Source organism: Eriocheir sinensis, chromosome 31 (genome assembly GCF_024679095.1).
Source record: "Eriocheir sinensis breed Jianghai 21 chromosome 31, ASM2467909v1, whole genome shotgun sequence".
Classification (NCBI taxonomy): Eukaryota; Metazoa; Arthropoda; class Malacostraca; order Decapoda; family Varunidae; genus Eriocheir; species Eriocheir sinensis.
Window position 1 is genome coordinate 10,994,731 of NC_066539.1, and position 11,988 is coordinate 11,006,718.

The window sequence follows — 11,988 nt, forward strand, 5'->3', positions numbered from 1 at the left end:
GGAAAGTCATTAGTCTCTCTCTCTCTCTCTCTCTCTCTCTCTCTCTCTCTCTCTCTCTCTCATCATCGTAACTTGCTTAACGGGTCATCCACACATCACCACCTGCTTGTAACATCTCATTTCTACCTACACATCCTCACTCCCTCGTATGCACATTCTCCCGCCAACCGCGCACCTTCTGGCAGCTTATCTTTCGGCCACCCCACGTCACATCTTTCTTGGTTATTGTTTGCAGGCAGAGTTTGTCCTTGTTTTACTCTCGCGCCCTTAGGATAGTTTGTAGCCGTCACCAGTAGTAAGGAGAGCCAACATCTTTCTGCTTGTTTGCTTGTCAACCTCTCAGTCTCGCGCTTTGATGATTGCTTAGGTCGCTGTCTGTCTCTCGGTTTGTCATTCTGTCGCTGTTTCTCTGTCTTTGTCTGTCTCTATGTCTTTCACCCCCACACACACCAACACACCGAATCCCACACATACCTACACCCACACATGCAGGTCGGTTGTCTTCTTTGTATAGCTTAAAACATCATCCCACGCCAGCTTCGCACAACACCGAGACAGTCTTCTCTAAACTAACTCTATTCACACCCACTGCATGACGTCAACAAAATTCGGAATGGCCTCTCAAATTCACATGGCATTACGTCTGGCAGTATATTTTATGAGCCTGGGTTTATAGTCGCCGGGTATATCACCAACCCTTCCACTATCCACCACTCCATTCTCAGTCCCTTCCGCTATCCACCATTCCCTTCCCTATCCCTTCCCCTATCCACCACTCCCATTACCAACCCTTCCCCTCTCCACCAGTCCCATTACCAATCCTTCCCATCTACACCAGTCCCATTACCAACCCTTCCCCTCTCCACCAGTACCATTACCAATCCTTCCCATCTACACCAGTCCCATTACCAACCCTTCCCCAATTCACCAGTCCCATTACCAACCCTTCCCCTATCCACCAGTCCCATTACCAACCATTCCCCTATCCACCAGTCGCATTACCAATCCTTCCCCTCTCCACCAGTCCCATTATCAACCCTTCCCCTATCCAACAGTCCCATTACCAACCCTTTCCCTCTCCACCAGTCCCATTACCAATCCTCCCCCTCTCCACCAGTCCCATTACCAACCCTTCCCCTATCCAACAGTCCCATTACCATCCCTTCCCCTCTCCACCAGTCCCATTACCAATCCTCCCCCTCTCCACCAGTCCCATTACCAACCCTTCCCTTCCCTTATTATTGTTGTTGTTGTTGTTGTTGTTGTTGTTGTTGGTGGTGGTGGTGGTGGTGTTGGTGGTTGCCTTTTTCTTCTCCCTCTTCTTTTTTTTTTTTCTTCTTCTTCTTCTTCTTCTTCTTCTTCTTCTTCTTCTTCTTCTTCTTCTTCTTCTTCTTCTTCTTCTTCTTCTTCTTCTTCTTCTTCTTCTTCTTCTTCTTCTTCTTCTTATTATTATTATTATTATTATTATTATTATTATTATTATTACTATTATTACTATTATTATTATAATTCTTCTTCTTCTTCTTTTTTTTTTCTTCTTCTTCTTCTTCTTCTTCTTCTTCTTCTTCTTCTTCTTCTTCTTCTTCTTCTTCTTCTTCTTCTTCTTCTTCTTCTTCTTCTTCTTCTTCTTCTTCTTCTTCTTCTTCTTATTATTATTATTATTATTATTATTATTATTATTATCTTCTTCTTCTTTTTCTTCTTTTTCTTCTTCTTCTTCTTATTAATGTTCTTCTTCTTCTTCTTCTTCTTCTTCTTCTTCTTCTTCTTCTTCTTCTTCTTCTTCTTCTTCTTCTTCTTCTTCTTCTTCTTCTTCTTCTTCTTCTTCTTCTTCTTATTATTATTATTATTATTATTATTATTATTATTATTATTATTATTATTATCATCATCATCATCATCATCATCATCATCATCATCATCATCATCATTATCATTATTATTATTATTAATTATTAATATTTTTGTTATTATTATTTTTCTTCTTCTTCTTCTTCTTCTTCTTCTTCTTCTTCTTCTTCTTCTTCTTCTTCTTATCATTATTCTTATTATTCTTATTATTTTTATTTTTATTTTTAATTTTAATTTTTTTTGTATTTTATTTTATTATTATTATTATTATTATTATTATTATTATTATTATTATTATTATTATTATTATTATTATTATTATTATTATTGAGATCCATGAAAGGTCATTAGGGAGATAAAAAAAAAATGCATGTGAGTGTGTCCATCAGGTTAGATGATGAGCATTGGTGTGTATGCCGCGTCTGTCAGACCCGCAGTATTGGTTACACAAAAATATCATCACTATCATCATTTTTATCCTGAAACTTGAGAGAGGGAAACTGTAAATCAAGAGGGAGAAAACGAGCGATCAGCCACACTGTGCAGCGGGTTGGGTCAGGCGAGTCTCCGGATGTGACCTTCCCTGCCTGCCTGCATGAGCCTGGTGACCGAACCATCCATATGCATGACCTCCCGGGTGCTAAGTGGCGCGCGCTGTAATTCTTCGGCGGCAAAGTCTGACGGGGGCATTCATTCATTCACGCTGATCCTTCTTATGCACTCATTCATTCACTCGCTCAGTCCCTTCATTCTGTCTATCGGTAATTACCCCACTCCTCGACGCCCGCCTCACGTTGTCCCAGTCCGTCACCTTAATTAACATACGCTCTCCCTGACTTTCCGCGTCCTCCTTCATCATTAACGTCGCGTGCATATTTTCCTCCTCGTCCAAAGCCGTCATTCTTTGCACGGGGTATCAACTCGGGACTCCCCCCATCTCCCCTTCCTCCCACCCTCGTATTTACTATTCAGAATGTTCCAGTAATAGTGACAATTTGATAGCGCATTACCACTCGTACAAGCTCCTGATTTCTATGTGCAGTTTTATTATTCTTTTAAAGATTATAAATAGAGAAAAAAGCGATCAAAGTGTGTATATGAAATCGCACTAAAGCAGGCGTTGATGCTCTCTTCTACAGGAAAAATATGGGACACGAAGACAGTCGCTATTTACCACATGTTCTTCCTGGGTCTGAATGTTGATCTGGTTGCCTGTAATAGACGGAAAAGCGTGTACAGAGCTGTCAGTGGCTGGCCAGGAGGCGGAATGAGAGACCAGCTAACCACACATTGCTGAGGGAGTTGAGTTTGGAAGCAATTTCTTTCAGTATCCAATGTCTCTTGCATCCCACAGTCGTCAACGCTTCCCCAAAAATCAGAGGTTATCAGAACATCTCGGGATCAATTTACCGTCTCGAAAGCTACATCTATTTTTACAACTATTCGAACAGGTTCAAATATTGCGGTCGTTTGGTCCCTGTATAGAGTGTTAAATAGGATTGTTGAAACTTGTGTCTTGATAACGGTCAAGAGCGAACTGGCAATACGGGTTTCTAGACGCCCGAAGATTCGTAGAAATTGGTAGAAGTATTGGTAGAAATATAGAAAAAGTTGCCCGAAAATGATCTCGCGTGACAATGCTTTAAAAGTCGCGTTCTAAGTTCTGTGCTATTTACACAACGCCTCCGTGCGGCCCTTGATTTAGCACAAGAGGCGCGGGTCTTCTGAGGGGCACTGACTGGAAGGGAGGAATATATCGGGGCGCGCGGCTCATAAACAAGGATAAGGAAATGTTCCGTAATGTATGTCATCGTCGCCTGTGATCTGTCTGCCATAAATTATGTAAAGCTTGTTTGCTTACGTTAGGGGAGGCGGCAGGAACGAGGGCAAGGAAAAGGTCGCACGAGGGAGAGGGAGAGGGGGAAGAAATACCAAGGAAATGTTATTATATTCCGGGTCTGTTTGAACAAATGTTTAAGGTTATGTCTATCTATCTATCTGCATTCATTTATTTGTGTCTGTCTGTCTGTCTCTCCATATATGTGTGTGTATGTATGTCTATCTACCTGCTATATCGTAATATATTTTGAGGCTCTGAAAATATTTTAAAACGTTACATTGTGTCCTGTTTTCTCCTCGTGTGTGTGTGTGTGTGTGTGTGTGTGCGAGCCTAGTGGCCGTGAGCGTAGGCCTACTGGTTAATTCATGGGGGCGCGGCGCCGGGGCAGTGTGATGTATGTGAAGCAGCTTTCAGGCCGTTGTGCAGCCCGGCTGGAGGCCAGGCTCGGATGCTAATTCAATCTGGTCTTCGTCAGAGTTCCCTGAAGGCGTGGCCATACGTCCCCCGCCGCCCCGGTCCGCCGGCCTCCTTGTCTATTCTCTCTCAGCCCTGAAAGGGAAGAGGATTTACTCCCCATTGCGAGGAGAAATATATCTTAGCGAGGAAAATTTATCGTCCTCTCCCCACTGGCGCATTTGACTTTCATTTGCTTAGTTAATGGACCAATTGAGATACACCTCATGATAATCTTGGCTTTCTATTAGAAACTAAAAGTCAAGGTGATTCGAAGGAGCCTCGCTGAATGTTTACAGGCACCGGCGAGCCTGGGCGCCGCGAAGACTGACCGGAGCTTTCCAGGCGGTGCGTGAAAAATGGTCATGTACGGACGGCGATACAACGGACACACTGACTAACGTATTGAAGTTGTTACGTTTCACGGAGATGCTGAGTCGTCATGGTCATCATCACTACCGTCTCATCAATATACAATGTTATTAGCTTTCAAGTTATAAAAACCTTTATCATTTTGTTCTTATGGTGATTCGAGTATAGTTTGTTAGCAGTTTAATATTTCTAGCAGTTCTCGGGTCATAAAGAAACATTATTATTTTTGCTTTATTGGAGACGAGTGTAGCTTAATGATGAATATGATGATGATAATAATGGTTTTGTTTTGCCCTGAGATATATAAAAAAAAAAGCAAATAAACAAAGAGACGAAAGGAGTTATATAATTTTTAGCAGTGCCCTAAAACCTGTCTTATTCATTGTTTTGGAGACGTGAATGTGGCCTAATGTCTCTTCTTCCTCGGACAGTGATGACAGGTGCGGGCAGACACGACTCGGGGGTCACATGGGGAGTGTCAGACGCCGGCAGTCGCGCCACGCCTTCACGGCAGGGCACTTTAATCTGAGCCTCCAGCAGCGCCTCCACACAAACTCCACCACGGCCCCTACGCAAACTCCCACTAGGATCACCATCACTGTTGCCGCGACCATCAGACACCACGATTCCAGGAGCAAGGTAAATGGCGCTCTCTTGTTCTTGGTTTTATGTACGTAACGACCTGATTTTTTTATTACGTTAACTTAGCAAAACGAGAGACACGAAGAGTGTTATTAAAGAAGGATCAGGCCCGTCCGTGTTGGATCTACGTTTACCTTTATCGTAAGGGAATAATTCTCTTCCTTAATCGTGGTTACTTTTTTTGGTGGCCATACAAATAAGACTTTTTTTTATGGAAGTATCGTACCCGTGTTTGGCATAAGTTTTCAATATCGCAAGGGAATAAATGTATCTTATTGCAGACACTTTTTTGTATATGATCATTTCGCCCGGCTCACTTTTCTTGTGTAATGGAATGGCCGCGCTGCAGAGTTCGAATTCCGTGACAGCTTGGTGGAAAACATAACTTTTTTTGTCTATTTTTAAACTGACCACAGCTGCCTAGATTTATTTGGGGGGATGGGACGTTTGTAACTGTTCACCTTTATTTTTTTAACGCTTTTTGCCACAACTCTGATACTGTTTTTTTTTTTGTGTTGAGTTATGGTGTTTCCAGGTCATGAAGTATTCTTGACATCATTTTCCTTTTCATACACTTGCATCTGTTTCAAGGGCAAAGTGAAAACGCCTGAAAAGAAAGGAAAGTTAACATGATGCGTGATGTAGGCAAGAGGGGTCCAACTTCCTCGACACACTGGGCCAATCTTCCTTCCTTCCTTCCTTCCTTCCTTTCCCTTCATTCCTCTAGCAGCCAGTCCTTCCCTCCCTCCTTTCTCTGCTGTCAATCTTCTTTCCTTCCTTCCTTCCTTCCTTTCCCTTCATTCCTCTAGCAGCCAGTCCTTCCCTCCCTCCTTTCTCTGCTGTCAATCTTCCTTCCTTCCTTCCTTTCCCTTCATTCCTCTAGCAGCCAGTCCTTCCCTCCCTCCTTTCTCTGCTGTCAATCTTCTTTCCTTCCTTTCCTCTTCCTCTCCCCCCACTAAACTTACTAAAACTAATGAAGTGATTTGAATGAGGTGGAAAGGGAGAGAAAGAGGAGGAGGAGAAGGATGGGGATAGTAAATAGTGGAGTGGTGGAGGAAGAGGAGTAAAATGGAGAACGTAATTGATGGAAGAACGGGGAAAAAGGAGAACGAACAGGAGGGAGAAGAAGGAAAGGAAGGATACAAGAGGTAGAAACTAAGGATGGGAGAGACAATTGATCGAGGTCCACATATTTCCTCCTTCCATTTCCCTCCCTCTCTCCACCTGTTTCCTTCTCCCAGTCCCTCGCCTCCTACCCCTTTCCTCTCTCTCCTCTTCCTTCATCCCATCTCCCCCATCCTCTCCCTGCATCCCATCCCCTTATCCTAACCCATCCAATGCCCCATCTACACATGACCCCTCCCTCCTCTTCCTGTATCCCCTTCCCTTATCCTGCCTTTTCTAATCCCACGTCTTCTACCCCTTTCCCCTCCCTCCTTTACCTGTGTCATATCTCTCCAATCCTCTACCTGCATCCAATTTCCCTTATCCTTTCTGTTTTGTTTCCCTTCCTTGATCGGTTCCCATTTTCGTTATTCGCTTTAATCTTAACCCTTTCCTCCCCCTCCCTCCTTCTCTCCCTCCTTTCTTCGCTGCCCACCTTCCTTCCTTCTTTCCCCTTCATTCCTTTAGCTGCCTCTCCCTCCCTCCCCCGTCATCTTCCTTCCTTTCCTTCCCCTTCATTCCTCTGCCTGCCTTGCTCTCCGTCCCTTTCTCCAGCAGCTTTTTCCTACCTTTCTTCGTTGCCCATCCTCCTTTCCATTCCTTAATCTACTTGCCTCCCTCCCTCCCTCCCTCCATTCTTTGCTTCCCATTTTCTTTCCTTCCTTTCCTTTCCTTCCTCTCTCTCCCTCCCTTCACCATCTGGTTCCTCTCGTCCGGTCGCTCGGCCTTATTTCGGACACATTCGTCAAAATCAAACGCATTCGGCCCTCCTCCTCCTCCTCCTCCTCCTCCTCCTGCTCTTCCTCCTCCTCCTCCTCCTCCTCCTCCCTCGCGACGACCCTCAATTTGTGGCGCGACTTCCCTGTGTCGTCCAAGATGAAATTTATGGATACGAATGGCACGGCGCCTGTCACCTCGGATCCCAGGCTTTGTCGAACGCTGCCCTGCCCCCTCCCTCCTGCCCTCTACCACCTCTCCCCTCCCTCTCTCTTTTCCCCTCCACGCCACTGCCATGACCACCGATACGTCCGGCCATCACCATCAGCATCACTACCATCACCACGATCATCACCACCACGAATTTCAAGCTTTGTCGAGCGCTGCCCTGCCTCCACCGATACCCTCCACGCCACTACCATGACCACCCATCCGTCCGGCCGTCACCATCACTACCATCATCACCATCCCTGTTACCATCACCACCACCACTTTTATCACCACCACAAAGCCTATGACCAATCACCCCACCATTACCATCATCACCATTTTTTTAAGCTTATTCGTCCCGTTTTTTTCTGGAACTCGCAATCGAAATTAATCAGCGCCTTGGTATCCTATGACGTCACAGCTACTTTGTTATGATTCCTGCACGATTCCCAACGGCTCAGCTTCGGACCGCCAAGACTTCGCTGCGGGTTTTCCACAATGGTCAGTTTACGCTGCTCGGTAGGCCGCTGGCAATGTACGTTTGTCTACGGTTACGCTACAATGAGCATATGGTTAGGTTACGATGGGGTGCTTCTCGTTTCTCCGTTTTTCACTATAGTTCGGAAAGGTTCGTTTAAAGCTCTTGCAGACTCCTGAGGGCCACCGATGATGTTTTTTATGTACGTATATTTGTAGGTGAGAGAGAGAGAGAGAGAGAGAGAGACACACACACACACACACACACACACACAACCCCCGTCCCCATCCCCCCCACATACAACCCCCCTTCCCTCCCCACACCCCCTCCCCCACACACTGAGCAATAGCAAGGGAAGGGCGAAAGTTTACACCCCAAACTAATGACCATTGTAATCATTAACCCGCGAGGGAGATGGGCGTTCCGGTAATGGCTCCGTGCTGGGTGATGGGGCGTGTTAAGAAAGCAAGGGGAAGGAAGGGGAGCAGGAAGGGCGAGAAAGGAGTGAAGGGAAGGGTGTGAAAATTCGAAGAGAGGGGAACTATATAGTAATGATGGTGATGATAATGATAAGGAGTGTGAAGATGAGAAAATGGAAAAGGAGATGGAGAAGGGGAGAGGGAAGTAGATAATTAAGTGAAAATGCGATAAAAGGGGAGTTAGAGAAGTAATAGTGATGATAAGATTCAGAAAAGAAAAAAAAAGGAGAGACTTAAGTGAGTGAGAAAAACGAGGAATGGGGGAGAATTAATAGTGATGATAAGGGATTTGAAGGTGAGGAAAAGAAAAAGGAGGAGGAAGAAGAGGAGGAAGGAGAGAGAGAATGAAATGTGAAAATGCGAGGAAAGGGGATTTAGAGAAGAGATGGTGATGATAAGGTGGGAGGAGGAAAAAGAGAAGAGTGGAAGAGGAAGAAGGGGAGATAATGAAGTGAAAATGCGAGAGAAGGGGAATTAGAGAGAAGTGATGATCATGATGGAGCTGATAAAGATGAGGATTTTGAAGGTGAGAAAATGGAAAGAAGGAGGAATAAGAGCAGGATGGAAGAGGAGGAACGAGAGATAATGAAGTAAGAAGGCGAGAAAAGGGGAGAAGTTAGAAGATGTGGAAGGGGAGAGAAAGAAAGAGAGAGGAGGAAGATAAGGTACAGAAAATAAAGGAAAGTGTAAGAATTTTAGAAGCACTAGAGGGAAAAAAAATGTGACAAATGAAAGAAAAGAAGAGGACAGTAATAAATATAAATAAACATGGAAACGATAAGTGAATTGGACGAGGTGGTAAGGTAGAAAAAGAAGAGGGAGAAGAGGAAGGAAGGAAATAGTAAATGATGGAATGAAGTGTTGGAGAAGGAAAAGAAAGGAGAAAATAATTGATGGAAGAGAAAAAAACGAAAAAAAACAACTAAGCCCGATCGTAAATGATTATATCGTTTAAAAGAGGATTCTAGAAAATATATTGCCTGTTTTATTCGATGTGTGTGTATGTGTGTGTGTGTGTGTGTGTGTGTGTGTGTGTGTGTGTGTGTGTGTGTGTGTGTGTGTGTGTGTGTGTGTGTGTGCGTGAATGTTCCTCCTCTAACGTACTTACATTTCTACAGTATTAACTCAAGCTCGTAACGTTATATAAAATTCCTTAACATAACGAATTCACGACAAACTTACAACGATTAAACTGGTAAAACATTCAATATATCAACCTTTCTCTTGTATGTGTGTGTGTTGAGGGGGCGGGGGTTAGTGTGTGTGTGTGTGTGTGTGTGTGTGTGTGCAGGGAGGGGATGGGGGATAGATTTGCGGTACCCTAGGGCGTGTGTCGGAGGCGTCATGGTCAGTCTTCAGCGTGATTTGTGGGAAATTGTTTGGAGGTCAAGGGAGCTGGGAAAACAGGAAGGGCCGAGGCAGCATCACAGCCAGCCAGGGAGCGAGGATGAGGAGGAATGAAGGCGGTGGTCGTGGTGAGGTTGTGGTGAGGAGGAGGGGAAGTGCCGGAGGAGGATGAGGATGAGGAGGGATGGAGGCGGTGGTGGTGAGGGTTGGGGTGGAAGGAGGCGAGGTATTCTGGGAAGGAGAGGTGGTGGGTAAGCTTGTGATAGGAAGAGAAGGAGGAGGAGGAGGAGGAGGAGGAGAAAAAGAAATAAGAAACAAAAGAAAGGAAGGATGGAAAGAAGGAAGGGCATAAGAAAGAAAGAACAAGAAAAAATAAGAGTAAGAAGAAAAAGAAGAAAAGGCAGAGATGTTGTTGTTGTTGTTGATGTTGGTGTAGAGAATCATGCGTTTACTCATTTCGTTTTGATGTTGCAGTGGTGGTGATGGTGGTGATGGTGGTGATGGTGGTAGTGGTGGCGGTAATGATGGGGGTGATGGTGGTAGTGGTGGCGGTAATGATGGTGGTGATGGTGGTAGTGGTGGCGGTAATGATGGTGGTGGTGGTGATGGTGATGCTGTTTATCGTATTTATGAACTTGAGTAACCTAATTAAAACATGCGACTGGTTATTTTTCCTGCCTAGTAATGGAAACAGACTAATAAGGAGAGTTTGAAGTCTTTTTTTAAGTTTCAACATTGACGAAACAGACGTGTAATCCTCTGTCTTTTCTCTCCCTCATTTCTTCCCTCCTTCCTTTCCTCTCTCCTTCCTTCCTTCCTTCCTCCCTTTCCTTCCTTCCCTCCTTCCTTCCTTCCTTCCTTCCTCCCTTTCCTTCCTTCCTTCCTTCCTTCCTTCCTTCTTTCTTAGTTTCCTTCCTTCCTACTTAGCTTTCTTCTTTCCTTCCTTCCTTCCTTCCTTCTTTCTTAACTTCCTTCCTTCCTACTTAGCTTTCTTCTTTCCTTCCTTCCTTCTCTCCTTTCTTTCTTCCTTCCTTCCTTCCCTCTTTCCTTCCTTTTGATCTTCCTAACTGTCTACCGTCATTTATTCCCTTCTCCTTCCTTCCTTCCTTCCTTCCTTCCTTTATTTATTCATTCATGCCTTTCTTCTTTCGTTTAATATTTCTTTCCCTCCTTCCTTCTTTTCTTCCTCCCTTTCTCCCTCCCTCCTTCCCTCCCTTCATTTATCATTTCTTTCTTGCTCCCAACTACACATTCATATTCTCTCTCTCTCTCTCTCTCTCTCTCTCTCTCTCTCTCTCTCTCTCTCTCTCTCTCTCTCTCTCTCTCTCTCTCTCTCTCTCTCTCTCTCTCTCTCAAGGGAAAATGGACTGTGACGTTGTTCTGTCCTACCTCCTCCTCCTCCTCCTCCTCCTCCTCCTCCTCCTCCTCCTCCTTTCCTTCTTTCCTGTCTCTCATACTTTCCTTTTCTCTTCCAACTCTCGTTTCCTCCCTCTCTCTCTCTCTCCCTCCCCTCCTTTATTTCTCTTTCTCTTCTCTCTGAACACTTCCAACGCACGTATATCTTCCTGGTGCATGCCTGTGTATATTTATGGCCTTGAGAAGTGTATATATTTTTATCTATTTATTTATTTACCTGTATTTTTCTTTTTTACCCGTTTTGTTTTTTCCCTGTCTTTAGCGTGTCCAAATTCACCGTTCTGTAACATATGTGATCAAAAGTCGCCACCCTCGTCCTCTCTTTCTTCTTTTATCATTCCTTCCTTCTCGTCCCTCTCTCTATATCCATTTTCATTCCTTTTCTCCACTCATACGTACCTGTTCTCGTTGCTAGCCTTTTTTCTTCTCCTCCGATTTTTGTCTTATTTTTCGAATGTCTAAATATTGTGTTCGGGTCGTGTGAGTATGGTGTTCGAATGCTTTGTTGGTTCGTTAGTTTGTTTCCTGTTATTCTTTTTTTTTCATCCATGGTATTTCTGCCTGTTTCATTTTTTTAATTTTTTATCTTTTGCCAATACTTTTTCAAATTTTGGATCGTTTCTTTCTTTACTACTTTTATTCAGGACATATAACACACACACAAGCACACACATAATCTAGAATGTCAAAAGAAAACATTATGTAGCTTATATATCCCCACTGAAACGCATGCATGTAAGATTTCTGATTTCGTGGCTCACTTTTATCTTTTACTATTTTTGCATTCATTTAAGAGATAACACCCACCTACCCACACACACAAAAAAAACCCCCCTACCCACAAACTGTCTAAAATGTAGCTTATATATCCCCATTGAAACGCATGCATGTAAGATTTCTGATTTCGTGGCTCACTTTTATCTTTTACTATTTTTGCATTCATTTAAGAGATAACACCCACCAACCCACGCACACACAAAAAAAACCCCTACCCACAAACTGTCTAAAATGTAGCTTAT